Here is a 13,180-nt window from a genome sequence, read left to right on the forward strand (position 1 = left end):
TTACACCTTACTCCTGCACTAATTCATGGCTTCTTTGTACACGACCATCCTGCTCCTCCCCTTTGCCTTGTTCTGTGCTGTAGTTCATGTAGCTTTTGGGGGAATGTATGAGACAGACACCACCTAATAGCACTGACTTACAGGCCTCTTTATGATTTTTCACTGAACATTTCTTGAAAAAATTTGGTGACAGGCACATTGAAACAAAAAGCTATAAAAGAAGAAAAATTAGAAATTGTTCAACCTCTTGGCTTAATATGATAATCTATTAGTTCTTGCACTGAAGTCTACAGTTGGTACCCCTGTCTTCATCAGCTAGTAAGTGAATTTTAATACAATTTGTTTCTGAAGGCAGCATTTATGAAAAAAATAAATATTTTTTTTCTTGGCAGGTGACCGTGCGTCAGAGGGACATCTGGCTGTTACTGATTTTGAAGCAGCTGATTATGGCATTACACCATATAAATATGAAGAGCATGACATTATTCCAGATATACCGCCAGCCCTTCACAGCAAAAATTTGTCATCTATTCCTTATCAACAGGTCCCATCTTCTGATTCATTACAGACTGTTAAGCAAAATGAAAATAACAAACGGGATGCTGAACATCAAACAGCTCATACAGGGGAGAAGCCATTTTTATGTCAAGAATATGGGAAATGTTTTACTCATAAAACAAGTCTTGTTACACATAAGAAAATTCACACAGGGGAGAAGCTGTTTTCATGTCTAGTATGTGGAAAATGTTTTACTAGCAAAGGAAATCTCTGTAAACATAAAAGCACTCACACAGGGGAGAAGCCATTTTCATGTTCAGTAAGTGGGAAATGTTGTACCAAGAAAACAAGTCTTACTGTACATCAGAGAGTTCACACAGGGGAGAAGCCATTTTCATGTGCAGAATGTGGGAAATATTTTACCCAATATTCAAATCTTGTTACACATAAGAAAACCCACACAGGGGAGAAGCCGTTTTCTTGTTCAGAATGTGGGAAATGTTTTACCGAAAAAATAAATCTAGTTGGACATAAGAGAACTCACACAGGGGAGAAGCCATTTTCATGTTCAGAATGTGGGAAATATTTTACCCAGAAAGGAAGTCTTACTGTACATCAGAGAACTCACACAGGGGAGAAGCCATTTTCATGTCAAGAATGTGGAAAATGTTTTACTAGCATAGGAGATCTCGGTAAACATAAAAGCATTCACAAAGGGGAGAAGCCATTTTCATGTTCAGAATGTGGGAAATGTTTTACCAAGAAAGCAAGTCTTCATGCACATCTGAGAATTCACACAGGGGAGAAGCCATTTTCATGTGCAGAATGTGGAAAATATTTTACCAAGAAAACAAATCTTGTTACACATAAGAAAACTCACACAGGGGAGAAGCCGTTTTCATGTGCAGAATGTGGGAAATATTTTACCAACAAATCGATCCTTACTGTACATCATAGAATGCACACAGGGGAGAAACCATTTTCTTGTTCAGAATGTGAGAAATGTTTTACCAACAAATCGAGTCTTACTGTACATCATAGAATTCACACAGGGGAGAAACCATTTTCTTGTTCAGAATGTAAGAAATGTTTTACCAACAAATCGAGTCTTGCTGCACATCACAGAATTCACACAGGGGAGAAGCCATTTTCATGCCAAGAATGTGGAAAATGTTTTACTAGTAAAAGAGATCTCGGTAAACATGAAAGCATGCACACAGGGGAGAAGCCATTTTCATGTTCAGAATGTGGGAAATGTTTTACCCAGAAAGCAAGTCTTAATGTACATCAGAGAATTCACACAGGGAACAAGCCATTTTCATGCGCAGAATGTGGGAAATGTTTTACCCAGAAAGCAAGTCTTAATGTACATCAGAGAATTCACACAGGGAAGAAGCCATTTTCATGCGCAGAATGTGGGAAATGTTTTAATTCCAAAGGAAATCTTGTTGGACATAAGAGAACTCACATAGGGGAAAAGCCATTTTCATATTCAGAATGTGGAAAAGGTTGTACCAACAAATAAGTCTTGCTGCACATCTTAGAATTCACACAGGAGAGAAGCCACTTTCATGTCCAGAATGTGGTAATTGTTGTTCCTGTAAATCCGCTCTTTTTATGAATCACAGAGGAGAAGCCATTTTCACAATAATTGGAAAATGTTTAACAGAGAAATTATATTTTCTGACACATTAGAGAAATTACACAAAAATGTAGTCATTTCATAAAATTATTTCATTGATGAAGTGTACAAGAAAACTTACAGTAAAAGTGAAGTCAGAAGTCTAAAAGGGAAACCAATTTAGAATACTAAATGATGATTAGGAAATGTACTGTATACAATGACCAATAAATATCAGCAAATAAAATTTGTATAACATTCCCAAATATTTCACTATGTATATAGCATACTTTACCGTTATGTGAACACTATAACTGCATCTTAAATGGGTTGACAAGCACTTTTCTTGAATACATAATCGGGACAGTTGCTGAGGCAAACGTCAGACACCAAGCTTGTCTAATAATTATGGTGTCTTATTAATCAGATGAGACCAACTGGGGACTGGATGGTCTAATCAAGTTCAATAGCATCTACCTGCACACTGTGACAAAGTAATTTGCAGTGTGTCGGAAGGGAGATATGTTTCACTGAGTCTGTTAGCCTTAGTGATGTGAAAACACGGAAGTTTCTCCTGCACTTGAAGTGCAGAGAGGGGTAACGGCCCACGTTTACAAAGGAATGTTTTTAGTGGATGACGAAGTGCAGGGCAGGACATCATCCACCATAATTCCAGTCCAGGGAGTGGTCTGGGCGTTAAATAACCAGCCTTGACACTCAGATGTGTTCAGTACCTGGGGAAACCTGCTCCAGAGAGGAGTTCACACATGCTGTGCTGAACCGTGTGTGCTTAATCGTGAGTGGCCAGACCTTGACTGATATATGGACTGTGCTGCAAGTTTTGTATTTTGTTTTGCCACTTTAGCCGAATGAGTTTTTCTTTATGGACTCCCGGGTAGTTTATAATGCTGAATAAACTAACCCAAATTTAAAGAGACCGTGTCCTGTGTCTACCTCCGCCTACAACCGAGCTTGTCGCTTTATCACAAGTGGTGCTACAATTGCGGGCAAAACTCCCAGCGAACACGTGTGACTGTTACAGGAGAGATTGCATGTCCTAGGTGAAGTCGGCAATAAACCAGCAAGTGATGGAGGACCTCCTTAAGCATCTGTTGCAGGTGCAGCAAGCGCAGTACCAGCAGCAGCAAGTGCAGCACCAGCAGATGCTACAGTAACAGCAGATGGCGCAACAGGAGACCACGGAGTTGCTTGTGCAACAGCTCCAGCAGCAGGCCCAACAGGACCAGTGCCAACAACAGCAGCGGTAGATCGATTTGCTAGCAGAGGCTATCCATAGCTCGGCAACATCTCCAACGATAAAGTCAGTGGACGACTTTGCTGACCGAAAAGCTATAAGGTGAGCGCTGCAGAAAATGACCCGGGCGAGGATGTAGACGCTTTTCTGATGGTAAAGACTTAGTGCAACACAGAGGGAAAGGGAGCCCAGACACTAGGGAAAGGGGGGAGTGGAGACCTCTTAGTCTGGTCTAGTGTCACCCTGTCTCAACTATCGACCCTATATTGGCTCTTAACCAATCGCTGCACGCGTTCCTCGCCTTGTCTTTCCCTGTCGTTAGACTCAGGCTAGGGAAGGAGATGAGCACTAGTCGAACTCCACTGAACTCTAAAGACAAAAAGGAAGGACAAACGGGAAATTGCTTCGTTTTTATGCGACTACAGATAAATGCGCACACGTCCTCAAACACCAGAGAGGAGGAAGTACTGCTTTTGCTGAAGTCTTCACTAGGAGTAATGAATATCGCCAGCACCTCCCTCTTCTATACAGCAAGTATTTATACACCCAGACCAGGAAGTTAATTAGCCAAAGGAAGGTAGCCGCTGGGTCCTAGAGACAACCTCTAAGAAGAGATTTGGTTGCAGGAGATCCTAGAGATCTCCTAAAACCAAATGCAGAGCGACTGTCACTTCAGAAACACCCATGACAGTCACTGAGAGGGAGAGGTTTCCGTCAAAGCAATGGGCAGAGGTGTTGGCGCCATGCCTGATGGGGGAACCCCAGAAGGCGTATTATTACTTAGCCTTGCAGGACGCCAAAGAGTATGCAAATTTAAAGAATGAAATTTTGGCAAGCTTGGGGGTAACAATGACTATGAGGGCACAGTGCGTCCACCGCTGGGCATATCACCGCGAGAAACCACCATGCTCCCAAATGTTTGACCTACTGCACCTTGTTCAAAAATGGCTGCAACAGGAATCTTCTACCCAGGTGCAGTTCATAGAGTGAGTAGTTATGGATCGCTTTGTGCACTCCTTACCAAGCCAGTACAGACTTGGGTTGCCCAGGGTGATCCATGGAACGCTGATGAACTCGTCGGACTGGTTGAAAGGTACCAGGGGGTCGAGGGTACCGTGGGAAAACAGCCCACTCCATATTGGGGATCCCAGTCGGGGGCGGAGGCCCAAAAAAGGGTGGCGTGTCCAAGGTCCAAAGGAGCGGGGGCGGTGATGCCCAAGGTCCCTGCGGGAGAGATTATTTATTGGCGGTGTCACGGCCCAGGCCATGTAGCTGACCTCTGAACAAATGGACTGTAGCCTGGGACGTTGCTGTGCCTACTATGCCTACCCCGCCTGCAGTGTGGACTATCAGCCTAGTGAGGGCCACAGTCATGTCCCTTGTCTGTTAATGGGGTACTGGTGGCAGGACTCCTGGACTCAGTCAGTTTGGTGACTCTCATGGGGCCACGCTCCCACACCAGTTGATTCCTGGCAAAAACGTGGGTGTGCGGGGCATACATGGACGCAAAGGATTACCGTATTGCCAGTGTGACAATACACACTGATTGTGGAGCTGAGTCCCATAAAGTTGGATTGGTTAGGGATCTGCTCCACCCGGTGATAATAGGGTGGGACTTCAGTCGGTTCTGGGACTTGTGGTGGAAAGCGGGCGTGCCAAGTGTCTCAACCGTGAACCGGTTACACCATGATGCATCACCATCGCAGTCAGGGGCAGATGACTTCCCCCTGTGTGTCCTTGCAGTGGACGAAGACGAGGTGTTGACCCCGGAGGACGATTTTCTGGACTTGGTGGTGTCTGGGGGGAATTTTGGTAGGTACTGCGCAGATGCAGGGTCTAGCTTTTTTTTTTTTTTTTACGTTTTTCCTCTGGATTCTTTGTTTAAAAAAAAAAAAAAAAAAAATGTGTTTATTGAATTTTGCACAAAAATCAGAACATACAATCTATAGGGCCAACAGATGCCCAAAACTGTGCCCCAACCTCTGGGCTTACAAAATGAACAGTATAAAAATAAAATAAAAGGAAAATACATATACATAAAAGAAAACAAAAGAAAAAAGAATGGATTAATTACATTCAATTCCCCATATATTAGATGGTTGTGAGAAATAATTTATATCCGTAAGTGCTGTGAATGTCGCATGGCTCATATTTTGCTCTATTGCAAGATCGGAGGTGCAAGGTAGGGAGAGGGGCCCGGAATTGTCCCGCGCGTCAACCAAACTCAGAACGGCGCACAAAATATCCCGCTTCCTCAACGTTCCCCATGTATAGACAATGGGTCTGTTTAACCAAGGTTCCCATGTTTTATCAGTTTTCTTCTTTGCCTTGAGTGTGTGTGCCAGAGCCCTTTCATATTGACAGTTCGTGTTTAGTCTGGTCACTATCTCCCCCACCGTAGGGATGCCCACTCCTTTCCATTTAGCCGCGATAGCTGATCTAACTGCGATCAGAATATGTGACAAAATTCCTCTAATTTCCCAGGGGACATCCATTAATCCTATATGAAGTATTCCCATACTAGGTGTTCTCTCCAGGTGAGTCCCCAGTACATCCCATATCAAACTATCCAATGCCCCCCATAGTGATTGACGTTTTGGACAAAACCACCACATGTGGCCCAACGAGCCTTACCCATTGCATCCTCTTCAACATAAAGATGATGATTCAGACCCGAAGTGTACCATCTGTGCCGGGTAGTAGTACCATCTCATGTGCGTCTTTTTAAGCTGCTCTAGGTGGTTTAAACACGACAAAACTCGCTGGGCCTCATCCAAACCATCCCGCCAGTCCTGAGGGTCCATCGAAATTCTTAGATCCCGTTCCCAACGAGTCATATACGTCAATTTATCATCCAGATCTGGGTCGTTTAGAGCCCTATAAAGTATAGAAACCCCCTTAGAACCAGTCTTAGAGTGGAGAAAATAACCCATAGCTCTTTTATCCTTAGGTAGAATAAAAAAGGGGGATGTCTGTGTAGCGTGAAGTAAATGCCTTATTTGCAAATACTGGTAAAACAAGGGCCGTAGGTCCGGGAATCTCATAACTAGTTTATCAAAAGGAATTATTACATTGTCCTCCAACAGGTCTGCTAGCGATTGAACTCAAGCTGACACCCAACGTTGAAGGTTAATTTATGGAATATGATATTCTAGAGCTCGTAAAGAGATCTCAGTCCTGGGGAGTAACAGCAGTTTGGATGCCAAATTCCTCCAACAATGCATAGTAGCCTCCGATTTTGGTAACACGGCGACCATAGTGCTTCGCTTCACTACTTCGGTCTCCAATATCAATCTGGTAGGATGGTTTCGGGCAAGTAAGGACTCTATTTGCAACCATTTGTGGCCGCTGTCCATGTTCCACCAGTCCCTGATTCCCGTCAACACTGCCGCTCTATAGTAGGCTATGAGATTGGGCATGCCCATCCCTCCCATGTCATATGGATAATACAGAAGTCTACCAGACACCCTCGGTCTCCTATTGTCCTAAACGTAATTATTAGCCAGTCTTTGAAGGGTATTTATGATTTTAGATGGGATTTTAATTGGGATACACCTAAAATAGTATAAAATTTTTGGAAGGACCTTCATTTTAAAAATATTTATCCTGGCTATCCACGATGCAACAACGTTTTGTAATACCGCCAGCTCCTCCCGCACCGTATTTATCAGTCTAGTAAAATTTACTTCCACCAATTGTTTTGAAAGGGTTAAGGTGATACCCAAATACGTCATTCCTTCCTGCGCCCACTGAAAAGGGTATGCCCCTTCCAGTCTTTGCCTAAGTGACAACGGAACAAGAATCGGCAGGACAACCGTCTTAGCTGCATTCAGTTTATAATACGAGATGTTTGTAAACGTTTTGAGAACGGGCATAATGGCAGAGTTGGACCTGTCCAGATCAGTGCATGGGATAACCACATCGTCTGCATATAGACCGATTTTGTGGGAGGACCCCCCCACAGAGATGCCCGAAATCTCTGAGTTATTTCTAATCTTTTCAGTCAAGGGCTCCATACATAAAGCAAATATGACTGGAGATAAGGGGCAGCCTGCCGTGTCCCATTTGTTATGAGGAAGGATTCAGAGAGGAAACCAGACGTCAAAACCTTAGCGGAAGGAGTGGAGTACAATGCGTTAATCGCAGACAGAATAGGTCCTTTTAGTCCAAATTTAAGCAAAACACTTTTAAGGTATCCCCAGTGCACCCTATCAAACGCTTTCTCAGCATCTAGCGACAGGAGTACACTGGGGAGGCCGCTCAACTTTGATCAGATCCAACATCCTCCTCGTACCATCTTTAGCTTCCCTACCAGCTACAAAACCAACTTGATCCGAGGATATCAGGGAAGGAACGACACGATTTAGTCTAACAGCCAAGAGCTTGGTAAAGATCTTTACATCACTATTCAAAAGTGCTATTGGTCTAAAATTACCTGGAGAATCAGGGGTCTTTCCAGGCTTAGGCAATGTGACGATCGTAGCCTCCAAATTAGGTACTGCTACCTTTCCCGAGTCTCTCCAGGTATTATATAACCTGATAAGGTATGGGGTAAGAATTTTTTGGAAACCACGATAGTACTCATTAGCCATGCCGTCTGGGCCAGGGGTCTTGTGACATTTGGATGAATTAATAACATCTTTCAGTTCTACTTCTGTGAAGGGGGCATTCAATATTTGTAACTGTTCCCGGGAAACCTTAGGGAGCTTCAAATCACTCAAATATTGATCAATATCTGACTGTTGTGGCTGTGGGGTATCAACATCATCTTTTAGGTTATATAAAGATTTATAGTATGCAGCAAAGACTGCAGCTATGTCCTTCGGACTTCTGGCTATCAACCCTTTCGAGTCCCGTAGATGATCTATTCTGGATTTTGCAGCCTTTTTCTTGACCCGCGTGGCCAAAACGGCTCCCGGCCTATGTCCCATGGCGTAGTGACTAAGTTGGAACTTGCGGAGGTTATATTCATATACTGCCAGCAGATCAGAGCGCAGTTTAAATCTGAGCTGATATATGGCCTCAGTGGTAGCCGGGGAGGGGGAGGTTTTATTTAATATTTCTAGCTTTTTCAACTCAGTCAGGAGGTCATTCCTGTGTTGCTCCCTCTTTCTTTTCAATTGTGACGCTTGTTGTAAGAAGACTCCCCGTATCACCGCTTTGTGCGCTGTCCATAAAGTCTCGTCGGAAACTGTGCCATTGTCGTTTAATTCAAAATAAGATGTCAATTCTGCTGTTGCTTTTGTCACTATAGAGTCATTCAATAATAGAGAGGTGTTAGTCGCCAGTGTGGTGTTGGGTTGAAGTGGTGCGCAAGATGTACACGTAGGTAGATCGGTGCGTGGTCAGACCACGTAATCGTTCCAACCTCCGCAGACATACATCCATTGAGAGCTCTATTGTCTACTAGGAATAAGTCAATCCTACTATATGACTCATGTCGGAGAGAATGAAAAGTATAGTCCCTTTCACTGGCATGAGAGTATCTCCAAAAATCGTGCAGACCAAATTCATGGACCAACTTGCCCAATTCTCTCCAAGGGCAACCCGATCTAGATGAGCAGTCTAAAGTACCATCCATTGGCATGTTAAAATCCCCGCATACAATAACCTCCCCTTGTTTAAGTGTTGAAATGGTAGAGAGGACTTTTCGCACAAATGGGAGCTGGGTAGAATTTGGGGCGTATAGTGCTGAAATCGTATGAGGGGTCCCATTCAGTGTACACACCAACACCAAGTATCTACCCATGGGGTCTGCACACATCTGAATGTTCTGGAAGACCACCGAATTTTTTATCATAATACAGATTCCTGCTGTCTTAGTCTGGGCATTTGCAACGAATATATGGGGGAATTGTGCCTGATGCAATCTATGATTATCAGCTGCCAATAAATGCGTCTCCTGCAGACACACAATGTCTGCCTTCGATTTCCCCACCTCCCTCCACAACATAGAGCGTTTGGCAGGTGAATTTAACCCTTTCACATTCAATGAGAGAAATTGTATTCTCATAATTACACATAAAGGAGGAAATTGTTATGAGCCGCATACAAAAATCCAATTTTTCTCTCCCCCCTCCCCCACCCCAACCCCCCCACACCACCCCTCATGAGCCATTCACTGAAAAAAGCACATATGTCCTTAGAACGTCCTTAGAACCTCAAGTTAAATTGGAAAAAAAACAAATAAAAAACAGTAAAAAGAAGGAAAAAACACAGCGGAAAAAAGTCCGCAGAAAAAAACATAGAGAAAACTTCAGTCAAAAAAGTAAATTCTTCAGACATAAATCTGACCACGGGGTCCCGTGAGATTTTCAAATCTCGCTGTCACTCAGCAAGATTTCTCACAGTCCAGAGGATCACCAACCAGACGGCTTCCGCCGAACAACAAGAACAAAGGGAAAAAAAAAAAGGTCAGCAATCCTCTAACAGCTCCATCTCAGCCAGGATAGCGTCCTCGCCTCTCTTTCAGGTCGATACCCATTCCTGCGCAATTTTCTTGCCCTTAGCAGGTTGTCTAGGAGCATAGGCAATCTTCCAGGAAGCCAATTTCTCTTCCGCTTGTTTAGGGGTAAAACACGCTACCACGCCACTGTCACGGAGTATTAGTAGTTTTACTGGGTTGAATCCCCATCTATACCGTATATCGGCCTCTCTCAATGCCCTGCACACATGGGCAAATTCTCTTCTCTTTGCCAGGGTAGCCGCAGAAAGGTCTGGAAAGACCTGCAGATTTTGAAATTCCTCAGGCAGCCTGGGGGTTTTCCTTAGTTGGTAAAGGAACATGTCCTTCGTAGTGAAGAAATGAATGCGTGCCAAGGTATCTCTAGGCAGGGTAGGATGTACGTGTCTGGGCTTCGGTGTGCTGTGAATCCTGTCCACCATTAATTCATTAGGGGCAACCTCAGGTAATACAGCCACCAGGAAGCGTCGCATGAACTCAGAGAGATCCTTATCTGGCACTTCTTCAGGGATTCCCCTAAGCCTCACATTGTTACGTCTGGATCTATCTTCTAAGTCATCAACTTTATCAGTGACTCAAGACATCTCTTCCCTGAGTGCCTCATTTTCATCTACCAAGGCATTGATCGTTCTGGCATATTCTTCCATCTTGTTTTCAATGTGGGAAGTACGATCCCCAATGGAAGTAATCTCCCCTTTCATCTCCTGTAACATTGCCTGCATATCTTCCCTCATGGAGGAGCGAATTGCAGCCAGAAATTCTTGCATATCTGTCCTTGTCATTGGTGCTGTGGGCTCATTATCCCTGCTGCTGTGTTTCACATTCTCTACTTCCCCTCCCCCTGAGGAGTGTGAAGAAGTTGCACGGGAGGCAGGTGCCATCTTGCTCACTGTTCTTGTTGTTTGTCCCCTCTGGAAGAAAGCCTCCAATCTCGCCGGGGATCCTCTTTTTTCAGACTTTCCCCTGGTCATCATGGGCCCTGGGTGTTCTGCCGCCACTGGGTGTTAGGTAATAGGCTGTAGGACGATGCTGTGTGATGCTTTTTGCTGGTTTTAATCCTGGCTGGCTGGAGCTATGCAGTTAAGCTGCTGCCACCTTGTCTTGCAGGTCACACCCCTTAGGATCTAGCTTTTGAAGTGTGCCTTTGACAATGTATCTGTGATCAATGGGGTTGCTCAAGAGCCGGGGGCTGATACCAGGTTCCCATATTTTTCACTTAATGGGGAGCTTGTTTAACAGGTCACTAACCCAAAAGGGGAAGTAATAGAGCACTTGGTAGGGCCGGGACCCTATAGGTGTAGAGTGTTAAACCTGGCCCATTCTCACATCTTGGGAGGGCATCTAGGGTTAGACAAGACTCGGGAGATGGTCCTACAGAGGTTCTATTGGCCTGGATGTCGCCGGGAGATTGTGAACTACTGTTGGTCCTGTCCCACCTGTCAGCTAACGGCTCCCGTGTCTCATTTCCACAACCCCCTTAGTGCCGTTACCTTTCATAGAGGTCCCATTTGACTGCATTATCATGGACCCTGTCAGGCCCCTGGTGAAATCCGCCTGGGGGCACCAATACATTCTGGTTGTATTGGACTTTGCAACTCGGTATCCGGAAGCGGTATCATTAAGGAATTCCTCCTCCAGAAGAATCACCAGAGAACTGGTGCTTTTTTTTTGGATGGGTTTGTCAAAGGAGATCCTGATGGCCCAGGAGGTCCGTTTATGTCAAAAGTGATGACATATACCACCCGCTGTCACACAAGGTGTGGGAAAGACTTAGTGCAACACAAAGGGAAGCGGGAAAGGGAGCCCAGACTCTAAAGAAAGGGGGAAGTGGAGACCTCCTAGGCTGATCTAATATCACCCTGTCTCCACTAGTGTCCCTATATTGGTTCTTAAACCAATCGCCGCACTCGAACCTCGTCCTGTCTTTCCCTGGCGTTAGGCCATGGCTAGAGAAAGGAGGGGGATGAGCGCTAGTCGATCCCCACTGACCACTAAAGACAACAAGGGGGAACAAACAAGGGAAGATAGCTTAGCTTTAGTCGACTTCAGAGAGATGAACACCCGTCCTCAAAACTCCAGAGAGCAGGTATTTATACACCCAGGCCAGGATGTTAATTAGCCAGAGGTAGGTAGCCGCTGGGTCCTACAGAGACAACTGTTAAGAAGGTGTCTGTAATGCCAAATGTAGAGATCTCCTGCAGCCAACTGCAGGGCGACTGACACACCCGGGACACCCGAAGATGAACGGACTGGTAGAGCGTTTCAACAAGACCTTGAAGTCGATGTTGAAGAAAGTTGTGGAGGAGGATGGGTGAGACTGGGATTGCCTGTTCCCATACCTTCTGTTCTCTATTAGGAGGTTTTCTGGAGCTCTACAGGGTTCTTGCCATTTGAACTGCTATACGAACGACACCCTCGGGGACTTCTGGACATAGCATAGGAGTGTCACGCTGTCTCTGTGTATTGGAGGTAGGGGGCCTAAGCTGACCCTAAGCTGGGGCCCTGACTAATCCCTCAACCTGAAGGTACTGTTAAAGGTACAGAGGTCCAGGCCGCCAGCGTAACCCCTACCTCCTGAGGATCCCTGCACCTAAGTAATCTAGTCCTGAGAAGGACCCCGATCACAACAAAAGGGGACAAGTAATAATATGCCCACACACAGTACTTAGACGAACGAGACAGTACAAGGGAAAAACCAAAACCACCTTGCATACAAAAACTACACAACTACAACAGAGGGAACACCAACGGGAAAGGAGATAAATGATAAAGCGAGGAAGGGAAAAAACACTCCAAATACACTTATCTCTGAAACTCCAAATACCACGATCCGCTCTGTTAGTCTGCATGAAATGCTTTCACCGACACTTCCCTAACAGACCGGCAGGCATTTGAAGGAGTCTCACTACAGCAGCATTGATTGCAGCTAGGCGAGGCTGGACCTCGTCTAGCACAGAGAGAGAGAGAATTAACTCCCTCACTGCCGAAAAACACAAAGCACCAAAAACTCAGCTGCGAGAAGTCAGGCTGTGTAATCGTGACGATCTTCGTGGTGACACACCCGTGACAGTACCCCCCCTTCTACGAGGGGCCTCCGGACCCTCAGGGCCAGGTTTATCCGGGTGAGTCGTGTGGAAGGCCCGAACTAATCGGTCTGCGTTAATATCCGACGCAGGAACCCACATCCTCTCCTCAGGACCATACCCTTTCCAATGAACCAGGTACTGAAGGGACCGGCGATTAAAGCGTGAATCGATGACCCTCGATACCTGGAACTCCAAGTTACCATTGACCACCACTGGAGGGGGAGGTAAAGGTGACGGTACCACCGGCGCCACATACC

The 13,180-nt window shown here is 45.2% G+C and overlaps 2 pseudogenes; one reads left to right on the forward strand and one right to left on the reverse strand.

The window, feature by feature from the left end:
• Positions 1-13,180, reverse strand: part of LOC141271381 (uncharacterized) — a 526,239-nt pseudogene that overhangs the window by 324,700 nt on the left and 188,359 nt on the right.
• Positions 1-13,180, forward strand: part of LOC141271382 (uncharacterized) — a 135,262-nt pseudogene that overhangs the window by 74,012 nt on the left and 48,070 nt on the right.

The sequence above is a fragment of the Phyllobates terribilis genome, unplaced genomic scaffold, assembly GCF_046119375.1.
Source record: "Phyllobates terribilis strain yellow unplaced genomic scaffold, ASM4611937v1 Scaffold_5__5_contigs__length_657084704, whole genome shotgun sequence".
In the NCBI taxonomy this organism is placed as follows: Eukaryota; Metazoa; Chordata; class Amphibia; order Anura; family Dendrobatidae; genus Phyllobates; species Phyllobates terribilis.